The 24,767-nt window shown below is 40.3% G+C and overlaps 1 protein-coding gene across 1 annotated transcript in view; it reads right to left on the bottom strand.

Annotated features, from left to right (window-relative positions):
* Positions 1-24,767, bottom strand: part of SLC39A10 (solute carrier family 39 member 10) — a 145,012-nt gene that overhangs the window by 106,460 nt on the left and 13,785 nt on the right. Inside the window, exon 2 of the mRNA XM_043577361.1 lies at positions 7,715-7,817. The gene's annotated coding sequence lies outside the window, so the exon portion shown is untranslated. The remainder of the gene's footprint in view (positions 1-7,714; positions 7,818-24,767) is intronic.

The following is a 24,767-nucleotide window of genomic DNA, read 5'->3' as shown; positions in this document are numbered from 1 at the left end:
AACCATCCACAAAAGCAACACTCAAAAACTTCGCAAAATGGGTTTCTGTAAGGAGTTTTTTGATAGCTTTTGTTAAAAAGAAATTTCTAAGCACTTTCAAAATTTTAGATGCTCAAAGAACATAATCACTGAGGACAGCTGTACTATTCCTTTATAATTCTAGAGAGCATGCATTTATTTTGTTTTGATACGAAGCTCACATTTGTTTTTAACATGTAAACAAGCCTGGTAACAAAGCAAAAGAGAAACAATGTAATGTATGAGAAAAGACACAGACGTGACAAAAAGGAAAAAAAAATCTCCTTTTGAGCTAAAAAGAAAGAGGAAAAAAAATAACAATCATCAAAGAGGAAGAAAGACATCTCTCAACAAGAAGGGAACATTTCCCCAGCAATGAGCTCTGGGGGGCTTTGAGGGTGGGGTGGAGAAACAGAAGGTACCAGGTGACAAAGTATTGTTTATGGTCCCTTCAAACAGAACTTTGATTTATATAACAAATCAATCCACTTACAGGACATGCTTAACTTCACCTGCTGGGAGGTAAGTTCAGTCCCTTTCTCCTTCTTTGAATGAATGGGGAAGGCTTTCGGCTCACCCTCTGGCTCACCCCAGGAATGTGTGCTATCTACAGTTGTTTTGAAACCCGCAGCACTTAAAGGAGCTGTATCAACAGGTTTCTCCTTCTCCCTAACATTGAGCCAATTGTAAATGCTGAATAAGAATCTCGAACAAATTAAACACTATCATAGGAATTCAAAACCATCTCTAGCTAGAGTGGTTTTTTTAAAAAAATAGAATCACAATTTATCACTTCAGCCTTTTTTGAGCCCAGAACCAAAGGGCTAACAAAGGGCTATTTCCTGACAGCTTAATACAAAGCACCTTTTAAGGAAAGCCTGAAAGTTGGCCTGGGAATGTGGGTTAGGGCAGAGAACTCTTTCCCAGATGGACGCTAATGTGGTTTTCAAGAAATCTCAGGAGACTCCAAAATATCCTTCCAAGCAATGTAATAAATGCCAAGCCTTTTGTATACTTATTATCTAATGCATTTCTATGGCCACTGCCCTTCAACACAAATATTTATCTTTTCTCTCTCAGCTTTGGCCCCTATACTTTCCATCCTGTCTTTAAATAAAACTACTTCCAACCCATGAGCAGTGAGGTAAAACACTCATCATAGAAGCTTCACTCATCCTAGCCCTAAATGCTCCAGGAGGAAAAAAAAGAGTCACAGGCAAATTCTAACCATACCTTAAACTTCTACCTATAATTGCTAAAAAGAGGAAATTGAGAAGTCATTTGCATTTTTTTCTTACATTAACTCTTTTTGGTTAAAGGGTTCATGTCCAGAACTTGGCTTGCCATGTTTGCACAGCTATGTGTCACTATTTTAATGTCATTTGCAATTTATTGTACAATAAACACCAAGTGGTTACTCTTATGAGGGTCTATGAGATGAGATTTATCATGAAGCCTCTCAAACTTCATTTGGCATAAACTTAATTGAAAATGATTATAGGGATGCCTGGGTGGCTCAGTCAGTTAAGCGTTCAACTCCTGATTTCAGCTCGGGTCATGGTCTCACGGTTAATGGGTTCAAGCCCCACGTCAGGCTCTGTGCTGAGTGGAGCCTGGTTAGGATTCTCTATCCACCTCTCTCTCTCTCTCTCTCTCTCTCTCATAAATAAATAAATAAAATTTTCTTTTTAAAAAAGAAAATGATTATAACCTGATTTCAAATATTAATCGATGATGTTATAAAGAATGTGTATATTTCCCCATGACTAAACAAGAACACAATTAAAAATAAGTCAACATTCCCCAAATGAACAACAAACATACAATAAAAGAAAATTATTCTTTTTTTTTAAGATTTTACTTAAAAAATTTTTTTTGTATTTTGGGTGCCTGGGTGGCTCAGTCAGTTAAGCATCCAACTTCGGCTCAGGTCATGATCTGGTGGTTTATGAGTGTGAGTCCCACATCAGGGTCAGTCAGTGCAGAGCGTGCTTCAGACCCTCTGTCTCGCTCAAAAATAAATATTACAATTTTTTATTTTTTTTATTTTTAAGTAATCTCTACACCTAACGTGGGGCTCAAACTCATGACTTTGAGATTAAGAGTCACACGCTCCACCAACTGAACCAGCCAGGCATCTCTAAAAAACTTTTAGTCTTAACAATAGAAATTAAAATCTCTATAATAAACTGTGGAGCAAATAATTTGCTAATTACCATGGACTGATTACTTTAATTGACCAGTTTCTTAGATGATCTGTATATCAAAATTTTAAAACAGGGATAGGTTAGGAAATTGTCTAGATAATTTATTAATGTAGATTCTGAGGCTTAAAGGAACAAACTTCAGTGTCTCATGACTTTCCACATTTGAGGAAGCAAATTAAGTAACAGCGAAAGTGGAAACATCTAGGGGAAGTGGAATAAGGCATCAAGGATAAGAGTCAGCAATGAAGACTGCTGGCAACAATGCTCAAAACGGTATATTTAAAAACGCATTTCATTGCTTGCCTCAGCCTCCCTGGGATTTGTTCAAGAGTTCGGATTCTTCATAAAGTTAAAAAAAAAATTTTTAGGAAAAATACTCAGTCAACTAAACTTCCTAGTGAAGTTGGCCCTGAAGCTTGCATTTGACACTGTGATTTTATCACTTCCTTTTTAAAAAAAATTTTTTTTTTAACATGTATTCATTTTTAAGAGACATAGCACGAGTGGTGGAGGGCAGAGAGAGAGGGAGACACAGAATCCGAAGCAGGCTCCAGGCTCTGAGCTGTCAGCACAGAGCCTGATGTGGGATTCGAACCCACGAATCGAATCGTGAGATCATGACCTAAGCTGAAGTCAGACACTCAACCGACTGAGTCACCCAGCCGCCCCAGATTTTATCACTTCTTAAAGGGATATGACAAAGCTCTTTAAATATTTCCAGAGGACATGGAGTATTTCCAAGAGTGAAGTAAAGAATCATGTATCATGTAAGCATTACTTATTTAGCTCTTAGAAATTAAGATGATCAGATACCTCTATAAAATGAGAATTATGAGTTAAAGATCATGCCTATACATTTCCTCCCTTCTTCCCTTGTCTCCCTTCCCTCCTTCTATCCTCCCACCTCCCTCCCTCCCTCCCTCCCTTTCTGTCTGTCTCTGTCTCTCCCTCTCTCTCTTTCAAATTTGGGCAACAAAGGATTTTTATCTTCCTTTGAATTCTGGTGCCCAAGTAAGCTAAAGAACTAACATGAGGCAAGACTAACTGGATGTGGGGAGACCCTCTCCACAATTCTATTCACCACATTTCCACAGGAGGGGCCTGGAAGAAATGAAGAATGCACAGTGGGAAGGGCGCCTGGCTGGCTGTCTGTAGAGCATGCGACTCAGTTCGGGGTTGTAAATTCAAGCCTCATGTTGGGTGGAGAGATTACTTAAAAATAATATCTTTAAAAAAATGCATAGTGAGATTTCAAGGCAGATTTACTTAAACAGCCAAATAATGAAAACAATTATTCATCGCTGGGGAAGAATAAATTGTGTTATAGTCACACAATAGAATACTACACAACAAAACCACAAACAACAGGGGTGCCTGGCTGGCTCAGTTGGGGGAACATATGGCACTTGATCTTGGGGTCGTGAGTTCGAGCCCCAAGTTGGGTGTAGAAATTACTTAAATAAATAAACAACAACAAAAAAAAGAGACAGTATGAAAATTAAGATGGAAAAATGAGCAAACTGCGTTTCTTCTTTTTAAGTTTATTTGTTTTGAGAGAGAGAGAGGGAGAGCACATGCACGAGTCGGGGAGGGGCAGAGAGAGAGGGAGAGAAAGTGAGAATCCCAAGCAGGCTGCTCACTACCAGTGCAGAGCCTGATGGGGGGCTTGAACTCACCAACTGTGAGATCGCAACCTGTGCTGAAGTTGGGCACTTAACTGACTGAGCCACCCAAGTGCTCCAAACTGCTTTTCTTTCAACCTTCCCTCTCTCATTAGGCATGGAATGTGGAGACAGCAGGGGAATTAAAGAATGAGGAAGACTCTCCAAATAACTTGTAGGGTTTGGGGACTTCAGTTAAGTTTTAGAGTTTCTTGATTAGGGAGACCCTTCCGTTTTCCCCTTCTTTGTAGGATATGCCCTGATTATTTTTGAGGGACACGGTTGCAAGGAGTGATCAGGTGAGCAGAGTTGACTGTCTGGCTTTCAGGTAGAGAATTAAAGTTGGGTCTCAAGTTTACTTTATCGTTTGTTCCACATGGTTCGTTCAACAGCATGGGGAAGGAGGGAGGGCTGAGGCCTAAGTGCTGTCCAGGGATGGAAGGTGTGCTAGTGAGAGGACGTGCCTTTTGTTCTCTCTGCGGAAAACCACAAAAAGGATTCCAAAGATTGGGAGCAGAGGGCTGAGATATACCAATATTTATTTCTAGTCACAGTCTCTTGGTGTAATTTATGTGCTCTTTTTTATAGAATCCTGGCAAAACAAATCCCTATCTCCTTAGCTGTTTTTCTTTTCTCCGGGCCTTTTAGAAACACTGTGAATCCATTTTTCCTGTTCTTCCCCTGGACACCTCTCAGCCCTGGCAGATCATTTCTAACGGCAGAGGCTGTGACTGGTAATGAATGTGTGGAAGGATTGGGGCCTGGCTCTTGACCTTCATGTTCCGGCATTCCTATATTGTCTCTTGAATTTTTAACAGCTCAATTGCTGCCTCATTCGCCACCCAAAGTACTGCCACTTAGAATCTGGCTGCATTTATGAAATTATTTTAAATTTAAATTATTTAATTATTTTAAAATAACACTAGATAAAAATTAATGGAGACAATTATAGAAATGCTGAAGCTGAACTCTTCATTTAAATAATATATGTGGGGTGGGGGGAGGCTAAAAATTTAGGGCTAATCTCTGTGATAGGCATTTTATTTATTTATTTATTTATTTATTTATTTATTCCCATCCCCCCATCCACCTCCTCTGATAGGCGCTTTATATGCATTATGATGTTTACCCCATGAAACCTCTGTAAGCTTGTAAGCTAAAAATTAGTATTCCTGTTTTAAAAGTGAATTCTCGGGGCCCCTGAGTGGCTCAGTCGGCTAAGCATCCAACTTGGGCTCAGGTCATGATCTTGAAGTTTGTGGGTTTGAGCCCCGCATCGGGATTCCCTCTCCCTCCCTCTCTCTTTGACCCTCTCTGTTCATGCCTTCTCTTTCTCTCTCTCTCTCTCAAAATAAATAAACTTAAAAAAAAAAAGTAAACTCTCAGACTTAAAGGATCAGAAATACTAAGTGTGCCGGGGTAAAAGCCCAGATCCATCTAACTCCAAAGTCATTTTATGTCACCACTGCTTAGGCAAGGTGCTTACTCAACATATGCAGAGCTTAAATATTCTTTCATCTTATGAAAAAAACAGATTTGGTAAATTAAATCTACTAAAGTAGACAGTAATCTCCTTGAGGGCAAAGGCTGGTTACTTATCTTTTTGTGTGGCTTAGAACGGTACCTCAATGTGTTAGGTGCATACTTCCAAATAGGTGCACAGGAGAAAAACATTTTTTTTCTTAAAACAATTACATATACACTACATACTTTTTCAAAGCATGCGTAAGTATCTACATTACATTAATAGATTCACATACCTGCAGAAAAAATAAAATTTACTCATCTAAATAAAATGTGAGGTCAATAAAAAGGATAGTTTAAATGCCAAATATAACATAACCAAACAAGTTTAAAATGTGGGTACTAGGGCCCCTGGGTGGCTCAGTTGGTTGAGCATCTATCTGTCCCTCGATTTCAGCTCAGGTCATGATCTCGTGGTTCGTGACTGTGAGCCTCGTATGGGGCTCTGTTCTAAGAGCACAGAGCCTACTTGGGATTCTCTCTCCCTCTCTCTCGGCCCCTCCCTGCTTGTGCTATCTTTCTCAAAAATAAATAAATAAACATTAAAAAAAAAAACCAAACTTGGGTACTGAACTACAGTTCCAGATTTTTTTTTTAGTATTTATTTATTTTGAAAGAGAGTTAGAGAGCAAGCATGGGAGAGGCAGAGGGAGGAGGAGAGAGAGAATCCCAAGCAGGCTCTGTGCTGTCAGTGCAGAGCCCAACATGGAGCTCAATCCCACAAACCTGTGAGATCATGGCCTGAGCCAAAACCCGAGAGTCAGATGCTTAACCTACGGAGCCACCCAGGTGCCCCACATTTACAGATCTTTTAAGCTCTAAAGGCACACTGGCTAATATTTCTGTTATTCCAGGATTAGCAAGCAAGTATAAAACCTTTCATGGTATAACTGACCCTAAACGTGGAATCACTGAAAGGAAAGAACATACAAATACAAGCTCTCCCCCTAATACAAGATGGAACCTACTGGAGCAGACTGAAACCCAGCTGTTAATAGAATTACACTCCCATGATCAGTTCTTTATACCAAAGCATCCGAAAGCTGACTGAATACTTTTTCTTTACAGGACTTCTCTCCCTCCATTTCATTTTAGTTTCTCTATGTGGAAAGAAAGCACACAGCAAGACTTTTAATTCTCAATTCCTTATTTTTTTCTGAAATGGTAGCCTGAAATTAGTGTATTGCCTTTTAAATTAAGTCATAATTTGTTTCTGAAAGAACTGTACCATATCTTTGGTGTGCTGCGTTATTTACTTTTTATGAGTAACTAAGTTTGGCGAATGTTTAAAGTCTTGTTTTGTTTTGTTTTTTCTTTCATAGAATAAAAGGACTTCTTTCAATATGGAGGCTTATTTGGCTTCCAGGTAGAGTTACTCAGGTTTTCCAGTTTGTGGCTGTTGTGTTTCTGCTACAGAATTCTCTAGGATGAGTTTCCCTGTGAGCCTAAACACACCCATAAGTAATCATTTAGTCTCTACTAACTCTCAACATGTCTGGTTAGGTCCGTTTCCGAGATTATAAGGAAAAAAAAACAAACCACAGTTATTTTTTTCTTTCTAGATTTGTCTCCCTTATTTTGTTCGTGTTACTTATTACAGTTAATGGACATTCCTAAAATTTTAATTATATATACCTATGCACTATAAATGTTTTCTTCATTGTTCCAAAATGTTTACTGTTTATTTTTGTGGCTCTCCGTATATTTTTGAGAGCCATTGTCTGCCAAAAGGAATGTCTACATTGGCTCATTTTTTTTTTTAGCCAAATACCTCTTTTCAATCATTTTGGGTTATTTTTGACAGCAATCTCTAATGCATTCCTGCATAAAATCCCTTGCCCACATTATGTCTTTAAAGTAATGTCTTTGCAAGTAAATCTCCCTCCTATACCTGCTTCTCCATTTTTAATGCTTTCCGTAATGTCAACATTCTTTTGATTTTAATTCACGTTTTTTATTCCTTTGTATGAATTTATACATTTCTTCCTTTTGACTGGTATCTGCTTTATTCTATTTTAAAGTCTTTAGTTTTTACTTTTAGTCCCCATTAAGTTCCCTGGTGATGTCAATTCATGAATACACCAAAGGTTTATGGCATGGCACACTCCCAGAATGTGAAGCTTCCTGGTTGGGGAGGGGGGTGGTGAGGGGAGCATATCTGTCACTCATGTACTGATCCCAGTACTACTGAAGACACTGTTACCCAAAAATGAAATATTAAAGTAAATGTCTGTCTAGCCAAGAGCATATACTTTGCTAAGTAGCTATACCATTTTTTTAAAATGGTAAATAAATGAAACTTACCCTTTAAAGAAGATTTCAGTAGATGATTTGGGATCCTTCCCTCTTTATTTCAGCTCAATCCAATTCAGATAAATTCTAGAAGCCTGTCAGGTCCGTCCAGAGGCTGTGGAGACCACAAATGCAAAAATAAAACAAGTCCCTCCTCCTAAATTTACATTCACTTAGATCAGTTGGAGTGCTAGGGGTTTCAAATCTCAAGCTTTATATAAGGTCTTTCCCTTGATGAGTGTGCAGTAACTGTTTTCCCCAGCCAGTGAGGATCTTAGGTTTCCCCCTTTTAAAGCTTTAGGTTGTACTTCAACTATTCTTTTTATGTTGCATAACCCTCAGGGGTTTATATCCGACTGCCATACTTAATGTATTTTAATTCTGCCTTGTGATGATCTATATATGCTTCCATGAGCTCATCTTTCCCTTAGGACTTACACAGGTAGCAGAGATTCAACTGGCATTCTTTACTACTTCCTGGCAACTGCAGGTCTGACTTCATGGATACCTTTATTTTTGCTCTTGCCATCCAAAAGTGTCAGAGAGAGTGTGATTACTCGATTAAATAAATAAAACAAGGTCTTTTGGACAGATCCTATCATAACACCACGACTGTGGTAAACTGGCAACACACACATCCTGTCTTTTCCCCTTCTAATGTTTTCATTCCCATGAGTTATCCCTTTAAAATCTGGAAAGGTTTGTATTTTTTCACAGTTACGTTCTGCCTCATCCTAGCAAAGTATATGTCTCTATCTTATTGTCCCTAGATGGAACAATACAGTTTACATTTGAAGAGAAAGAAAAGTATTCGCCCTTCCATTTCTTTCTTCTCTGGGCATGGGAAGGGTGATGAAAGAGAAAGTGGGGGAGAAGTAATGGCCAAACAGAAACCAGCGAGGCTAGATCCAACTGTATGTGTCACCTTCGAGGAGGTCATGGTCTGGAGTGATTTTTTTTTTCTTTTTTTTTTTTTTTGGAGTAATTCTTGTTTTTTCTCAATTTTTTTAAATGCTTTATTTATTTTTGAGAGAAAGAGAGACAGAGCACAAGTGGGGGAATGAGAGAGAGAGAGAGAAAGAGACATAAAATCCGAAGCAGGATCCAAGCTGTCAGCACAGAGCCTGTCGCGGGGCTTGAACACAGGAACCGTAAGATCATGGCCTGAGCCAAAGTCAAACGCTCAGCTGACTTGAGCCACCAAGGGACCCTGGAGTAATTCTTAATTGAAATCATATCATACATCTACGTCTCTCTTATCACCAACTTCTCAAATATTTCCATTCTCCTTCCCCTAGCTGCAAATCTCCTCATTTAATAATTGCCCTTCTCTATAATATCACTATTTCTGTATTGTCTCATTTCCCCATTAGGATTCTGCTTCTTTTTGTGCTCTCTGCCTGTAGCACCTAGACTGGTCCTAGGCTTTTGAAGAATGTTTGCTGGATTGAAATAAATTGCTTGGACTTACTCAGGCTCCCCTTTTCTAGCATGTAGTAAAAATTTATCTCAATTGACACCTTTATCTTTACTGCATGCTATTAAGGTATAGTGGTGACCAAAAAAAAAAAGAAAAAAAAAACATAAAGAAAAGTAACATGGTGGACTTTCAATTGCAGCATAAAACATTTTAATGCTTTTTTTCTTTCCTGAAAGAGCTCATGATGAACGATTCTTAATGTTTGCTGGTATAAGCCTCAAGACGCAGGCAGAAATGTTTTTGTGATTTTAAATACTTTCTGCCTAGCATGGATAATAATCAAGGGTAATTAATATATGTTAATATATTTTGTGCGACTTTCACAAGTTCACAAAATAAAATGCGTCTTAAACTTGAGCTTATCTTCAGCCATATCTGTGCCGTGTACGGGATCAGAAAATATTTGCTCAATCACTGGATTATATGTCTCTGTGTTACCCCACATTTAGATCTGGAAAAGCCACAGATGGACTTGCCTCAATTTTTTTCATCCACAAAACTGGGCTGGGTGAGGGGAGGGAGAGAAAGAGGGGGGGAACTAGTAACTGCTGTGGTCCTCGTATCCTACTCTGTTCTTGCATATGCAAGGTGTGATCTACCAAAGTAGCAGCAGCTGAGGCCAAGAAACGAAACCACGTGCGTGTCCTGTTGGTAGGAGGCTGCAGTGTCGGATCAGTTTCTAAAGGGATATGAGGATTTTTAAAAGACCAAAATAACCCATTTATCGGTATCTGGTTATAAATAATTATAATTAGATTTTTAACCTCTTGGAGTCAACTTAGGCATCTTTATTTCTTTCCTTTCACCAAGGCCTTGAACACGTGTGTTTAAATGAAGAATTCTGAGTCATAATGTAATTTGCATGTATTGAAATGCCATATATTACCTTAAATAGTTACCATAGTGTTCTACTCAGTGAGTAAATATGTAGCATAGCTATAAAATTGGTCATAATTTTTTTTTATCATTTGGGATGAGAAAATTTAATAAACTTTTTTTTTTAAACATCTCTTGATACTAGGTTCAAGGGGCAGTTGCCTATGATTTTTTCTGTGAGTTGCAGATATTCCCTAACTGCCAGGGCTCTGGGACACCAATAATAGAAGTCTCTGAACTGAACGAGGTTCAAAAGCTTGCTATTTTAGGGCATCATTAAAACTTTGGGGGAAAGAATCCCACCAGAGACTGAATGTTGCTTGCTGCTGAGCCAAATGACCCGTCCTCGCTTTGCCTTGCTGAGAGTGGGAAACAGTCTGTATCTAGCTAGGGATGTGGAAACCATGAGGTAGACAGCCCTCTGCCCACAGTGTGGACAGTAAGCACCAAGGAAGCAAAATGAGATAATGGAATACGAAGACTGTAATTTACTAGGTTAGGACACAGGCAGGATTGGAAATCCTCCACTGTCTGGGAAGACCAAATGTAGATTGGGCCACGAGACCAAGGCCAGGGGAGTTTGTGATAGGCGCTTGCACTTTGCACCTTCTCCTGCCTCGCTGTGTTCAAGATAAAGGCATGTTTAATAATGTTTAAGAGTGGGAAGGAAGGGGCATCTGGCCAGCTCAGTCGGTAGAGCCTTGATCTCAGAGTCATGAGTTCAAGCCTCACGTTGTCATTGGATGTGGAGCCTACCTAAAATAAATACATTTTTAAAAAGTACAAGTGGGAAAAAATAACATTGAAGAGTTGGATAGTCGGGGTCAGATAGATGAGTTCAACTCCTGACGTTGTCATTTATTATGTTAGCTATAGAACTACCTACCATTATCCCCCATGTCGATCTCAGTTTCCTTACATTTGAAATGGAATAATAATTACACGGACTTCGTAGAGCGATTGTTGTACAGGTCGGATGACATAATGTGTGTAAACAAAACCCTTAGTACAGTGCCTGGCCTTCTCGGTGAATGTTAGCTAAAAACAAACAATGAAACATCAACTGCCCAGCCTCTCTTATCTGTAAAAAGAGGAGAGTCAAGGAAAGTCCCTGCAGTAAGGGAAATCAAATCAATGGTATCTCCTGATCAAGGGCTGCTGTCCACCCTGTCTTGTTATTTTATTTATTCTTTAATGTTTATTTACTTATTTTGAGAGAGTGTGCACGGGGAGGGGGAGGGGCAGAGAGAGAGAATCTCAACCAGGATCCACACCTAACATGGGGCTCGATCTCACAAACCATGAGACCACCACCTGAGCCAACATCAAGAATAGGATGCTTAATGGACTGAGCTACCCAGGGGCCCCCTGTCTCCCTGTTATTTGAGATCACCTTCATATCTCTCATCCTTGCCACTGTCGGAGGTTACTAAAGACATTTCTTCATTCAAGTGTTTATTAAGTGCCAACTCTGTGTCAAGTAGTAGCTATGTGATAGGGGTGTATTGGCCAACACCTCGAAAAGATAGCTGAAAAGATAGGTAATGAACAAAATAAACACACAAATACAATGATTATCACTTGTTGGAAGAAAAACATAGCGCTCCACTCTCAATGGGTTGACAAGGAAAGCCCTCTGTGAGGAAGGGAGACAAAAGATAAGAAACAGCAGAATGGTTTCAGTCCACACCTTATGGCCTTTCTCTGCAGCAACTTGTGACAATTGCCAGCCTTATTTGTCTTTTAACTCCCCTGTCATTCTAGCTGTCACAACCCAGAGGGGATTTCAAGAGACATTCAGGACAGACTACTTCCTGCCAGGTGATCCTAGGGTCATGGTCACAGATGTAGTGGCCGGGCAGCCACATAAATACTTGTGCAGGTTGTACCTACATGAAAACGCTGGGCAAGCGGAGTGTCCTGGCACAGGGCTGCATTTACCTACCTCCGAGGAAGGGGTGCCTTTTCTACTCAACACAGCCAGAAGTAGCTAGTGGCCCTATGCAGCCTCAGAATAAAAGCACACTTAGAAGTCAGTGAAAGGTTATTTCAAAAGCAGACTGGCACTAGGGACTCAAGCTGCCATCCAGGAATAATCCAGCTTAATCCCTAAGTATAGGTGACACAGAGGACTCATACCGCTGTAGAGTTGCACCGTGATTTATTACCACTTTTCAGGGGAAGCAGTAGGGCTTTCCAGCTGAGTGAAGCTTTGGGGGCCCTAGAGACAGGGGAACAGCAGCTCAGGCCCCCACTGCCTAAGTCCTCACACAAGCCACTTCTTCCAGTAACTGCTCCCACAGGGCAGTGCTGGTCCCCAAAGTCATGACTAATGGCCACCTTCTCAGGCTCTCAAAACTAAGCAGTTCTTGTTGGATTCAGAATGATTCTCCTTCCTACCAGAGCAGAATCATTCTTCCTGATTTTCTGAAAATAAGCCACAAAGAATCCCTTTGTGGGAGTAACGTAAGAAAAAAATAGTCAAAGGGAAAATGTAGGAAACCATGAGCTAAAGACAAGAATATGTCAAGTTAATGTTTGCATACTCAAAGCTGTACCTAATTAAAATATTTCAGAGGGTAGAGGGAAGTTTTTATAGCGAATTGTGTTAAATTGGTTTCAATAGGTTTAACCCCCCAAAAATCCACATATAATATTCTTTTGGCTAGCTTTCTTACATATTAAAACTTAAAATTATGCAGAGAAATTCTCAGGCTAAGACATGTTTTGGCCTAATTAGCAACACTTGAGACTAGCAAGCAGAACTCTGATTTTAAAGATAGCACTTATACTTGAGGCAAGAACTAACAAAACTGGCCAGACTTGATTTCTATCAAGGTTTCCTTGGAGGCAGTTACAGAAAAAGAAGAAAAAGAACTGAAATGACAGGAGTAGAGATGGACGTTAATAGTGCACAAATTTTATGTGGACTTAGATGCATTAATTTAGGAAAATATAATGCTCTCATCACTTTTGGAGACTATACAAATCAGAACTCTCGTTAATAGGTTTCACAGTCACAAAACAGTCACAATCCTAATCCAGACATCCTGGTTTTCTGGCATGCAGTTTACCTATAGCAATTTCACAGGGTGTTCTAAAAGTCACAAACTAATGTTGATTTGCCTGAATTTTGAAAAGAAATAAACATGAAATATAACTTTTGGTGGGGGGGGGGTATGGTGAGGCTATTCTAAAAAGACTGATAATCTTGATTGCAAGTACTGCCATTTTTATTCCTGGGCCACAAACATCGCTGACATCTCTTTTAAAAGATTCATACAAAGAGGCACCTGGGAGGATCAATTAGTTGAGTGTCTGATTCTTGTTTTCAGCTCAGATCATGACCTCCCAAGTTGGGCTCTGTGCTGAGCATTGAGTCTGCTTAAGATTCTCTCTCCCCCTCTACCCTTCTTCCTAACTTGTGTGCTCTCTCTCTCTCTCTCTCTCAAATAAATAATGAAAACATAAATAAGTGAAAGATTCATGCAAAGAAACAAAACTTTTGTGAAGACAAAGTACATTAAAAAATTGTAATTATTGGGGCACATGGGTGACTCAGTTGGTTGAGCGTCCAACTCTTGATTTCAGCTCAGGTCATGATCCCAGGGTTGTGGGACCCAGCCCCACTGATGATTCTCTCTCTTTCCCTCTGCCCCTTTCCCCTGCTCATTCTCTCTCTCTTTCTCTAAAAAAATAATAATCAATAAATAAAAATTGTAATCACTAAAGAATGTACTTGCATTAAAAAAATTTCAGTGCCATGATCTCCCTCACCTCTGGCCCCCTCCCTTACCCACCCTCAGCTGTCCACCACGAAATCAAATGTGTGCTGAACTCTCCTTACATGTATTTAAGTTCTTTTCTGCTGGGTATTTTCTTCCAGAACATTAATGAAAGGCAGTTTGCATGTACAAAGAAATGATCAGCAATCTCTTGAAGTTTAAGTAACCAGGAAAACTGTACACAGCAAACCTTGCAGTGACAGATCTAGAATTGACGCAAAAGGGAGGCCGTGCAATCTGAATGGACTTTCAACTTACTGCTCAGATGTGACTGTCTGGTTGCTAGAGAAATAGATACACTGATTAGATTTGAGATTATTCTTCAGTCAGGCCACTGTTTAGAATTCCAAGGTGGGGGGGGGGGGATAAAAATAATAATCATAGTCATGCTATAGATCATGTATTCATTCATTCATTCATTCATTCATACAACAAGTATTTATAGAGAACTGACAGTTCAAGTACTTGGGATACAGTAATAAACAGAAACTGTCAGTCCATCAGCCAATTTGACTTAATTAACATATACAGAGCACTCCATCCAGAAATAACAGAATCCACATTTTTTTTCACTATGCATGGAACATTCAAGATACATCAGATTAGGTTTAAAATAAATCTCAATAAATTTAATGATATTGAAAATTAAAAAAACTGTCTATGACCAAAATCAGTCATCTTCTAGATACTTTGAAAATTCTCAAATAGTTGGATTAAGCAACATACTTCCAAATAACCCAGGGTAAAAAAAAAAAAAAAAGGAAAATATTTTGAAGTCAATAAAAATTTAAACACAACAGGGTAGCTGGATGGCTCAGTCGGTTTAGTATCCGACTCTTGATTTCCACTCAGGTCAGGATCTCATGGTTCATGGGATCAAGCCCCAAGTTGGGCTCTGTGCTGATAGCTGGGGACCTGCTTGGGATTCTCTCTCTCCCTCTCTCTGCCCTCCCCTGTTCATGCTCTCTCTCTCAAAAAAATAAATACATAAATAAACATTTTTTTAAAAAACACATAACATGGCAAAATGTATGTAATACAACTAAAGCAGAGTTTGATGAGAAATTTATGATACTAAATGCTTATATTAGAAGAGAAGAAAGATCTAAAATGAAAGAGGGGTTGCTCAATCAGTAAGGAATGTGACTTTTGATCTTGGAATTGTGAGAGCCCCACATCAGGTGTGAAGATGACTCTAAAAAAATAAATAAATAAAATGAATGATGTAAGAGTTTCATATTAAGCAACCATATTAAGAATTAAGGATCGGGGCGCCTGGGTGGCTCAGTCGGTTAAGTGTCCGACTTCAGCTCAGGTCACGATCTCGCGGTCCGTGAGTACGAGCCCCGCGTCAGGCTCTGGGCTGATGGCTCAGAGCCTGGAGCCTGCTTCCGATTCTGTGTCTCCCTCTCTCTCTGTCCCTCCCCCATTCATGCTCTGTCTCTCTCTGTCTCAAAAATAAATAAACGTTAAAAAAAAAAATTTAAGAATTAAGGATAAAAAAAAAAAGGGTCAATGCCTACATTCTCAATAAGAAATAAAGAAAGAAAGAAAGAAAGAAAGAAAGAAAGAAAGAAAGAAAGAAAAGAAAACAGAATTAAGAATAAGATCATAAAAGTGTTCAGATAAAAGAAAAAAGAACAAATCAAACCAAAGTAAAACAGGAAAAGGAAAAAAGATAAAGAGTAGAAGTGAGTGAATCAGAAAATGGACAACAGAAAAAGAAAAATGAATGAAACCAAAAATCTTTTTAGATGAAGTAAACAACATTACTCATTAGGTTAATATAAATTAAAATCACATAAATTACCACTATATGATGACTAAAACTGAAAATAGTGATAATTTGGTATCAAGTTTTGGTGATTATGTGAAACAACTGAGCCCCTTATACGCTGCTAGTGGGAATACAACATGGTAGAGTCACTTTGGAAAACTGTTTATAGTTCCTTAAAAACATTAAACACACATTTGCCACATGATCCAGCACTCCCCCTCTTTGGTATCTGCCGAAAGAAAACAAAAACATATTCACACAAAGACTTGTGCATAGACGATGTTCATAGAAGCTTGTTTGTAATGGGCAATAAAATGAAAACGACCCAAATGTCCATCAACTGATCCACTGATAGATGGTAGGCTCGTACCATGGAAAAGTATTTCACAACAAAAGAATAAACTACGGACATGTGTAATAATGAAAAAGAACAAGTCACTGGCCATGGAAAATCTCAAAAGCATTTTGCTGAGTGAAAGAAGCCAAGGACAAAAGAATACATACAAAATGATCCATTTATATGAAATTCTAAAAAGTCAGACTCTAGTGACAGAAAGGTGAGTGGGCCTTTCAGGGACTAAGGGAGGGGGGAGCAGAGGATTAACAGCAGAGGGGCAGGAAGGAAGCCCTTGGGGGGTGATGGAAGTATTCTGTATGTTGATGTTGGTAGTGGTTACGGACCATTATACATTCATTAAAACCCTTCCAAACGTACACTTAAAATTATTAAGTTTTATTGTATGTAGATTATGCTTCAATACAGCTGAAAAAAATAGAAGCTATATAAATGACATGAAAAATCCAGTGTAATCAAAGGTAGATTTTTAAAAAACATGTTGCTAAGGCAGTTTCCGACATGCTAAGGAAATCCATCAACTCCTATCACTTCTTTTGAAAAAGAATGTGTGAAAGCACCAGCATTTTCACATTTAAAATTGAAGTTATGAGGGGCGCCTGGGTGGCTCAGCCGGTTAAGCGGCCGACTTCGGCTCAGGTCACGATCTCGCGGTCCGTGAGTTCGAGCCCTGCGTCGGGCTCTGTGCTGACCGCTCAGAGCCTGGAGCCTGTTTCCGATTCTGTGTCTCCCTCTCTCTCTGACCCTCCCCCATTCATGCTCTGTCTCTGTCTCAAAAATAAATAAACGTTAAAAAAAAAAATTAAGGGGCGCCTGGGTGGCGCAGTCGGTTAAGCCTCCGACTTCAGCCAGGTCACGATCTTGCAGTCCGGGAGTTTAAGCCCCGCGTCAGGCTCTGGGCTGATGGCTCGGAGCCTGGAGCCTCTTTCCGATTCTGTGTCTCCCTCTCTCTCTGCCCCTCCCCCGTTCATGCTCTGTCTCTCTCTGTCCCAAAAATAAATAAACGTTGAAAAATAATTAATTAATTAATTAATTAATTAAAAAAATAAATAAAATAAAATAGAAGTTACGTAATTACTAAAGAAAATAAGACAGGAAAAGCAAACAAAAAAATCAAAAGTGAAAATGAAAAATGATTTCGGTATGAAGCATTTAATTTTCTTTTAGGATTTATTTATTTTTGAGAAAGATAGCGTAAGCAGGAGAGAGGCAGAGAGAGAGGGACAGAGGATCCAAAGCAGGCTCTGTGCTGACAGCACAGAGAATGATGTGGGGCTTGAACTCACCAACCGTGAGATCATGACCTGAGCAGAAGTTGGATGCTCAACAGACTGAGGCACCCAGGTGCCCCTCGGTATAAAGCATTTAAGACATTAAGAAAAAGCAAGCCAAGAGAAAGAGTATTGTTCAAAAGTCATGATGGAAGAACTGTTTATAGCAAGAAAGGAAAAGCTTTATCTTTTTATCAGGAGCAGAATAAAGAGAAAAGTCCAACCAGATGGACACGGCTCTGCGGACAGCCTTAGCATTGAGTTTGTGGCTGCCGAATAGCATAGGCCACCTCCAGAATGTATATGCATGCATTATCTAGGGATCTGGTATTAATTAAATCTCAGTTTTTGCAATCAGCCTTGTATTCAGAGTAGACTTCTTGTTTCTGGAGAACACACAGCCAGCCACCAAACTGATATTCAAGGGACCTTTTTTTTTTCCTACCTCAGTACTAGAACTGTGTTCCTTGGCGTTCCCCTTTGCAGTTAAACCTACAAGCTCTGGGGAATGAAGATTCCCTGGAGATTCATGGCAATTATCCTAACTTGCCTAGCACCACATTACTGCTGACATGCCCCAGCTGACCTACCTCTGCTACTCACGTCTGATGAAGCCACAAGCTGTCCTAAGAGAGAAGATATCTAAAAGACAGTATGCTGTTGACTTAGGAAATTTCATTTTCTCCTTAAGTTTAGGTATTCTTTTAACCTAGATCCATTGTACCAGAACTTTCCCCTCTATTTCTTAAACTGGTTAAAAGGAGGTACTGTGTATCAAATGATATTTCCTCAAACAGAATGATTTTGATGGATGCTTATTCCTGAAATACCTGCTGTCCTGAATACTTGAGGGCAAGACTCTGAGAAGGTCTGACCTTGGAAGAGAGCCATTCGTGTCCAGTGGAAAACAAGCACGTTCTTGAAAATACTGCCAAGCATGCACAGAAATAAGTAATTCTAGTGCAACAAAATACCAGCTGTTCCTGAGGTTTCTGAGAACCCTTGGCAGCTTGACGTACAGAGGGGAATGATCCCTTACCTGTACCTGAGTCCAAAGGGACTGAACAGAACAGCTCACTGAACTGATGGGCAACAGGTTAGAAAAGGGTGACGTGTGCCAGAAGTGGAGTCAAATGTGAGGCTGTGAGAGACCGTTAACATTCAACTTCCAGGAGCCTCTTCTGCCAGAAGTACCATGAGAGTCAGATCCACTGTTACCCAGATTGCTGCCCAGAGAATGCTCTCCAGAAGCTGAAGCGCCAACACACCCAATATTTTGGCTCTGTCACTGAAGATGCGTTCTCAGGCCATCGCTCTTGTTCAACTGAGGTGTTGTGACTAGTTGTGGGAGATGTGTCTCAACCAACTTGCTGTTCACAAGTCCTAATTGGCATAAATGTCCTGAAGTTTACTTAAAATATTCACAAGAGTGGATTCATAGCTTTCTTGGATTTACTGGCATTCCATTCCACAAGCCGGAGTGTGATTGCATTGTAGTCAGTGGATCCTGGAATTATGTACAACCTTGGGCACAACCCATGTACATCAGCAGAAAGACGGAGAAGGACTCCGATAAGGCAACAGTACAATTGTTAATCCAATTTTTCTCTTTTTTAAAAAAGATTTGTTAGGACCCAAGAAAAAGTACTACAGTCTCAGACTTAAATAGGGAGACAAGAAACTTGGCTAAATTAAAAGCATAACTAGACTTTTAATTAAAAAAACAACAACAATAACACCTTTCCTCTTTTTAAAGCAAGCCCAGAACACTATTCTTTTTTTTTTTTTTTAAGTTTATTTATTTATTTTGAGAGAGAGTAAGAGAGAATCTACATGGGAGGGCAGAGAGAGGGAGAGACAGAGAATGCTGAGCTGAAATCAAGTCAGATGCTTAACGGATTGAGCTACCCAGGCACCCCCAGAAAACTATTCTTATGGCTTCTTCAATTAATTCAAGATGAATGAAGTTTCAAAGACACATATCTAAATGCTTCCTTCCTTTTGCCATTTTCCCCAGCGCGTTAAACCACAGACAGTTTGACAAATAAGGTCCGAATTTGAACTAGCACACATTGATCATTAATTTCTCTGAAAGAAAACTGCTGATCAGGTGGGGGTGTCCAGTTCCCAGGGGGTTGAAACTAGGACATTTTGATTTCTGTTATGTAAAAGGAAACCTAACAGCAAATATCATTGAAAAGTTTTCCATTTTCTTTGGAAGAGATTACTTGGAAGTATTACCATATCCCTTGTTTTTCTTTGTGTATCTTGTCTTTTTGTTAGTCTTACCATCGAGTTATCTGGCCTCCCCATTTTTAGGCACCTACTGCAGAACAATGAACTCTCATTAGAACACTGTCATTAGTGGAGTATTAATATAATTTGATTGAGGTTTTAAATTTAGATAACCCAGGCTGCAATAATAGTGAGGATCATGACTTACAGTAGAGACTGGCTACAATTTTCCATAAAGGGCCAAGAAGTAACTATTTTAGGTCATATGGTCTCTGTGGCACCTAGTTGACTCTATTTTTACAGCATGAAAGTAGCCCCAGACAATGCATAAGCAAATGTGTGGCTGTGTTCCAATAAAACTTCCTTTGCGGCTGAAATTGCATTTCATATAATTTTCATGCCATGGATATTCTTCTTTTGATTTTCTTGCAACCATTGAGAAATGTAAAAATCATTCTTTGCTTGCAGGTGCTAGAAAAAACAGGTGGTGGATATTGGCATGCAGAGAGTAGATTGTTGACCTCTGACTTAGAATCACACTAGCCCACATGACACCTTATAATTGCTGTAAAAAAGACAAGTCACCATGCCCCAAAACAGGTGCGAATAATTAAATAGTAATTTGGGGTAACTTGCACGTTGCACTGTTTGGATTCATCCTCAGAAATCCCAACTGACTGTTGGAATCACGGCTTCTCAGTTTTCCAAAAAGTACTAATACTGAAAATCATGCAGGATCGAGAGGAGTTTGGCATAGGTAACACAAAGCTGTCCTGCCCCAAACGGGATAGGTCTTTCTCATTGTATTTTGTCTGAAATGTTGTTTTGAATTTGGCAGTCTATTCTATAACCTCTTTTCCCCAAAATTTTCTCATAAAGCTAAAGCTTCGGGAAGGAGTGCCTGTTGGTACAGAGACCTGTTCCTCAAGGATATAGTACTGCCATCTGAGAAGCCAGAGAGATAGGCTTAGGGACTACCACAGTCAAACGAAAAATTAGATAAAAATTTAGTTGCAGAATTCCATATAGTTAAGCTTCTACCAGAAGTAATTGTTCTGAAAGTAACTGCTACAATGAAACCTTATGTCATTTATGCTTTTCTGTAAGAAGGGGAAACCCTGTATAAGGTTATTAATACAGAAAAGGAATGGTTTCAGAATGAAAATATAGGAAAACAGCAGGATCAAATCCATCGAAATTGAGTCTTTCGTATTTAATACCAAGATAACAGAGAAGCTAATAGCAGAGAGCAATTTCTCTTAAAGCTTCAATTCTTAGACCAATGTGCATATTTAAATTACCAAATGGCTCCAGTTGTTTTTTACTTCAGATTCTTTCTTTTAGTTGTACTATCTAGTATGAGTCTTTGTTTCTCTGGGTCTCTCCTCTCACCCAGCCCCCTTGATTTAGCAAGATTTACCAATTGACGTATTTCTGTTGTTTTCTCCCTAAACACCTACTCTCTCAAAGGCCCAAACCCAAATCTTAAATCAGTGCTATCCACTTCCAAAAGATTCTTCTGTGACTCCTAATGCAAGCACGTGATATCCTCTTTTAAGAATGTAAACCAAAATTATACCCTGAAGCTACAATAGTCTGTACCCTGGTGAGTTACCATGACAACCCTCAGATTAGCTTCAGGAAAACAGTAGTTTCCTCCTCTTTCCATCACTGAGTTACACAGTCCCATTTTGCCCTTTGGGTCCTATCAGGGGGGAGATCAGTGCGAATTCTTCTGCTTGAATTTGCTTCTTTGAAAAGATGAGATTGGAAAAAGAGGCTACCCTCTCCTTGAAATGTTTGCAGTCAAGGCAAGAAACCTTGCCAAAATTCTGGACTCAGATTTTGCTTTGCAACCTAATTTTTTTTTTTTTTTGGTACCTTTTCTTTTTAACATCATGGGTATGGTAACAAATCTAAAGTCCTGTTTTACAATGGTGGGTGCCCCACCTTCACAGCTTTACAAATGCAGCCAATGACTCACTTTGGGAGGTTGCTGTCTTATCTTCAAAAGAGTTTGGAATCTAGGTACAGTGGCTCCGTGCTTTTGTTTTAGTTGTAAACACAATAGATTTCCAGTCAAAAGGAAAACAATGCCCTCTTCCCTCCCCCTCTCCCCCATGGTCCAGATCTTCAGTTAGAAATGTCATCTAGAAATGTTCTTCTAGACTTGTCTGGTAACTAAGCTGTTGGGGCATTGGGCCAAAAAGATGTTAAGCCAGAAGTAGTTCTACTCTGGGGCGGGGTTCAACCTTAATTTATTGTTATTATTATTATTATTATTATTACTATTACTATTATAAGAAAAAAGAAATGAACTGCCCATGTGGCTCTTTTGGAAGGCTTTTAGAATCACATACGAAATACTATAAAGTCTGGGCTGCCTTCAGATATTTCATGTTAGAGCTCTGCAGAAGTGTTTAAAATTTAGGGATTTGAACAGTGCAAAATACAGCTTGGTCCGCTGAAAATTGTTGTCACCGGCTGACAAGTGTCTTGAACATTTCTGTTCATTGGTGTCCAGGGCCTGAATCTGTGTTTCAGCTATTACACACCTGCCCTTGAGTCCTGGAAACTTCAATCGCTTGTGAGTTTCACAGGCAACCATGGGCTATTTACTTATAGCAAGTAATGATTCTCCTACCTGAAATACCCTTATGGGAAAATCTATTACACACATAGCTTTATTTATGGATACTACTTCCTAAACTTTGAACACTTCGTTGTTGGCCATCGAGAACTGAAAATACAGTAAAACCTTGGACCACGAGGAACTTGTTCTGCTGTTGGAGAAATGAATAAAATACTGAGCCAAAGATAGCCAACGGGACTAAAACAAGCTGTGGTCTCTAGCTTAGAGACCCCTCTTCTGGGTTCTTCTTGCCCGGTTTGCCGTGCGTGCAAAACCCCCCACAGATATGGAGGCTGACAACCATAAATTACCCTCCCCACTTGCATTCGGTGCTCGATCTTTGGAGAAACAGTCTCCTCTGAGACCGCCGGTGTTAAATAAATCTCCGATCCACCAAGATCTCCGAGTGCCGCTTGGTTTTTCCACCAGCGTTCCAGCCTGGTTCCGTAACATATTTGGTTCTCTGACCAGGAAACTCAACCACGCTGGCCCATTGTTGCCACCGGTTTGGGAGAACGGTGAGGCGGTGACAGAATGAGGAATCGCAAGGGAGAAGGAGCGCCCTGCCTGAATTTCAGCAGTCTCCCGCTTGGTCACCTGAGGCCATCCCCCAGTCTGCCATTCCCACTGGACTCGAGGAGACTTGGCAGGTGAGGACCTGGACCCAACGTCGGAACCGGTAAGGCTGGGGCCCGATCTAGCCAGGTGCACTCACAAGAGTGGAAGGGGCACCTGATCACTCCCTGAGACTTCAGAAGTCTCACAGGTAGGAATTCTGTGGGAGGGAATGTAATAACCTCTGGTGTGTATGTGAGTGTGAACGTGTGACTCGCTCTAGCTTGCCTGCCGAGTTTGATTCTGTGGCTCCACAGGGGGGCACCCTTAAGGTCCTTGAAAGCCCACGGACCTTTCCTTTGAGTGGGACTGTCTGAGATTCTGTGGTGAATGGCACAAAGTCTATGGCAGCATCGGAAGAGTTTCCTATCTTTAGGTCACAAAGCTGAGACCGCTACGTCTAAGCGTCACTTAAGTTCCTTCGGGACATGGCCAGATGGGCATTTGACTGGTCTCCTCATCAGAGGGAGCACCCCTATCCCTCTGTATGTCTTTGCAACTCTGACTCACGGGAACATGACGGGGTCGGGACAGAGTAAAGAAGGGGTTTTGGGGAGACTGTGAGAGTGACATTCATAGACTCAGATATGACCAGACAGCTTTAAGGAACTAAGGTTGGCTTTATAAAACATGGAGCCATAAAGCCCCTTGGAAATGGTGGCCTGATACCTCGCTTACAGAGTTCCCAGCAGTCTCACCAGGTGACTAAAGAAGGTCACTTCCTGGCAGGTGCAGGAACCTCAGGATATTTTGGGGACCTCATAAAGAGGAATTCACCCAATTCTACAGGTATTGCAGGCCTGTTTGATGGCAAGTGTTTGGCTTGGCTTCTGGCCTGAAAAAGGCTACTAAAAGTTCAACTGGAAGATTCCTTATAAAAGTTTCCAGCAAAGCAAACTTTAAAAGATCTTCATGATCAGTCACTATTCTTGAGGAGCTTATGTAAATTATTAGGCCAGGTTTGTTAAGACTGACTTGTTCTACAAACGCATGGGTCTCAATTTGGCTATCTCTGGAAAGAGGGGTTTTTAGAGAGAAAAACTATCTTTCAGCAATGCACCGTTATGGATGTGAAATTCTATTGATTGTCTTTAAATGTTTGTTGTTTGCCTAAACTAGACAACTTGAGGTAAACGTCAGAAAAATTGTCATAGTATTTCATGTATAGACAATCTTCTGTGCTTGTTATTCTGTGGGGATAATAATAAGACCCCATAGGCAGATGATTATTTAAACAACTGGAAAACAGGATGGGTCTCTAAATATGCAAACCATATCTTCCCTAAACCTGATCTGACAGTTACCAGAAACCCGCCCCTTTCGAAGACTTGGAGGTGGACTTTACAGATATACAACCAAATAGACGATTCAGTTTCAGGTATCACCCCATGGGTCCATCACTCCAGAGTTAAGAAGGCCAACTCAGAGGAACCCACAACCTGGCAAAGTGATCCAGATCCAATCAACCCGCTTAAACTGACCCTCAAAAGGACACTGGCCCCTGAGATCTCCAACCCTGCTCCAGCCACACCCCGGAAGCTGGCTGGTCTGCGCACGACAGAAGCTTAAGGAATCAACTTGTGGACCAGGCCCAGGGGTTCGGATGCAACTCTGCCAGCCCTTGCCCCTTACTGGCGTCATCGCCCTGATCTTGCTTCTTGCTGTTGGGCTAATGGAGATTGCACCAATCAACTGGACGTGGAACGGATGGCAGACTCCCTGGGAACCCTACAAAGCCAAATAAACTCCCTGGCAGCAGTGTCCCTCCAAAATAGGCGAACCCTCGACCTCCTCACTTCAGAAAAAGGAGGGACTTGTATACTTCTGGGGGAGGAATGTTGCTATTTCATAAACCAGTCAAAAATAGTTACAACTAAGGTTAAAAGACTCAAGGATAGAATTCAAGGTAGACAACAGAAAAGTATCAATCAGTGGAAAGAATGGGATCTCACAGATTGGGCATCCTGGCTTCCTGCCCTGGCAGGGCCCCTCCTCTCCATAATTTTACTTGTATCCATCGGCCCCTGTATATTGAATGC

Source organism: Prionailurus bengalensis, chromosome C1 (assembly GCF_016509475.1).
Source record: "Prionailurus bengalensis isolate Pbe53 chromosome C1, Fcat_Pben_1.1_paternal_pri, whole genome shotgun sequence".
NCBI classification, from domain to species: Eukaryota; Metazoa; Chordata; class Mammalia; order Carnivora; family Felidae; genus Prionailurus; species Prionailurus bengalensis.
Note: the sequence above shows the minus strand (reverse complement) of the source record. Positions and strands in the feature narration are given on the sequence as shown.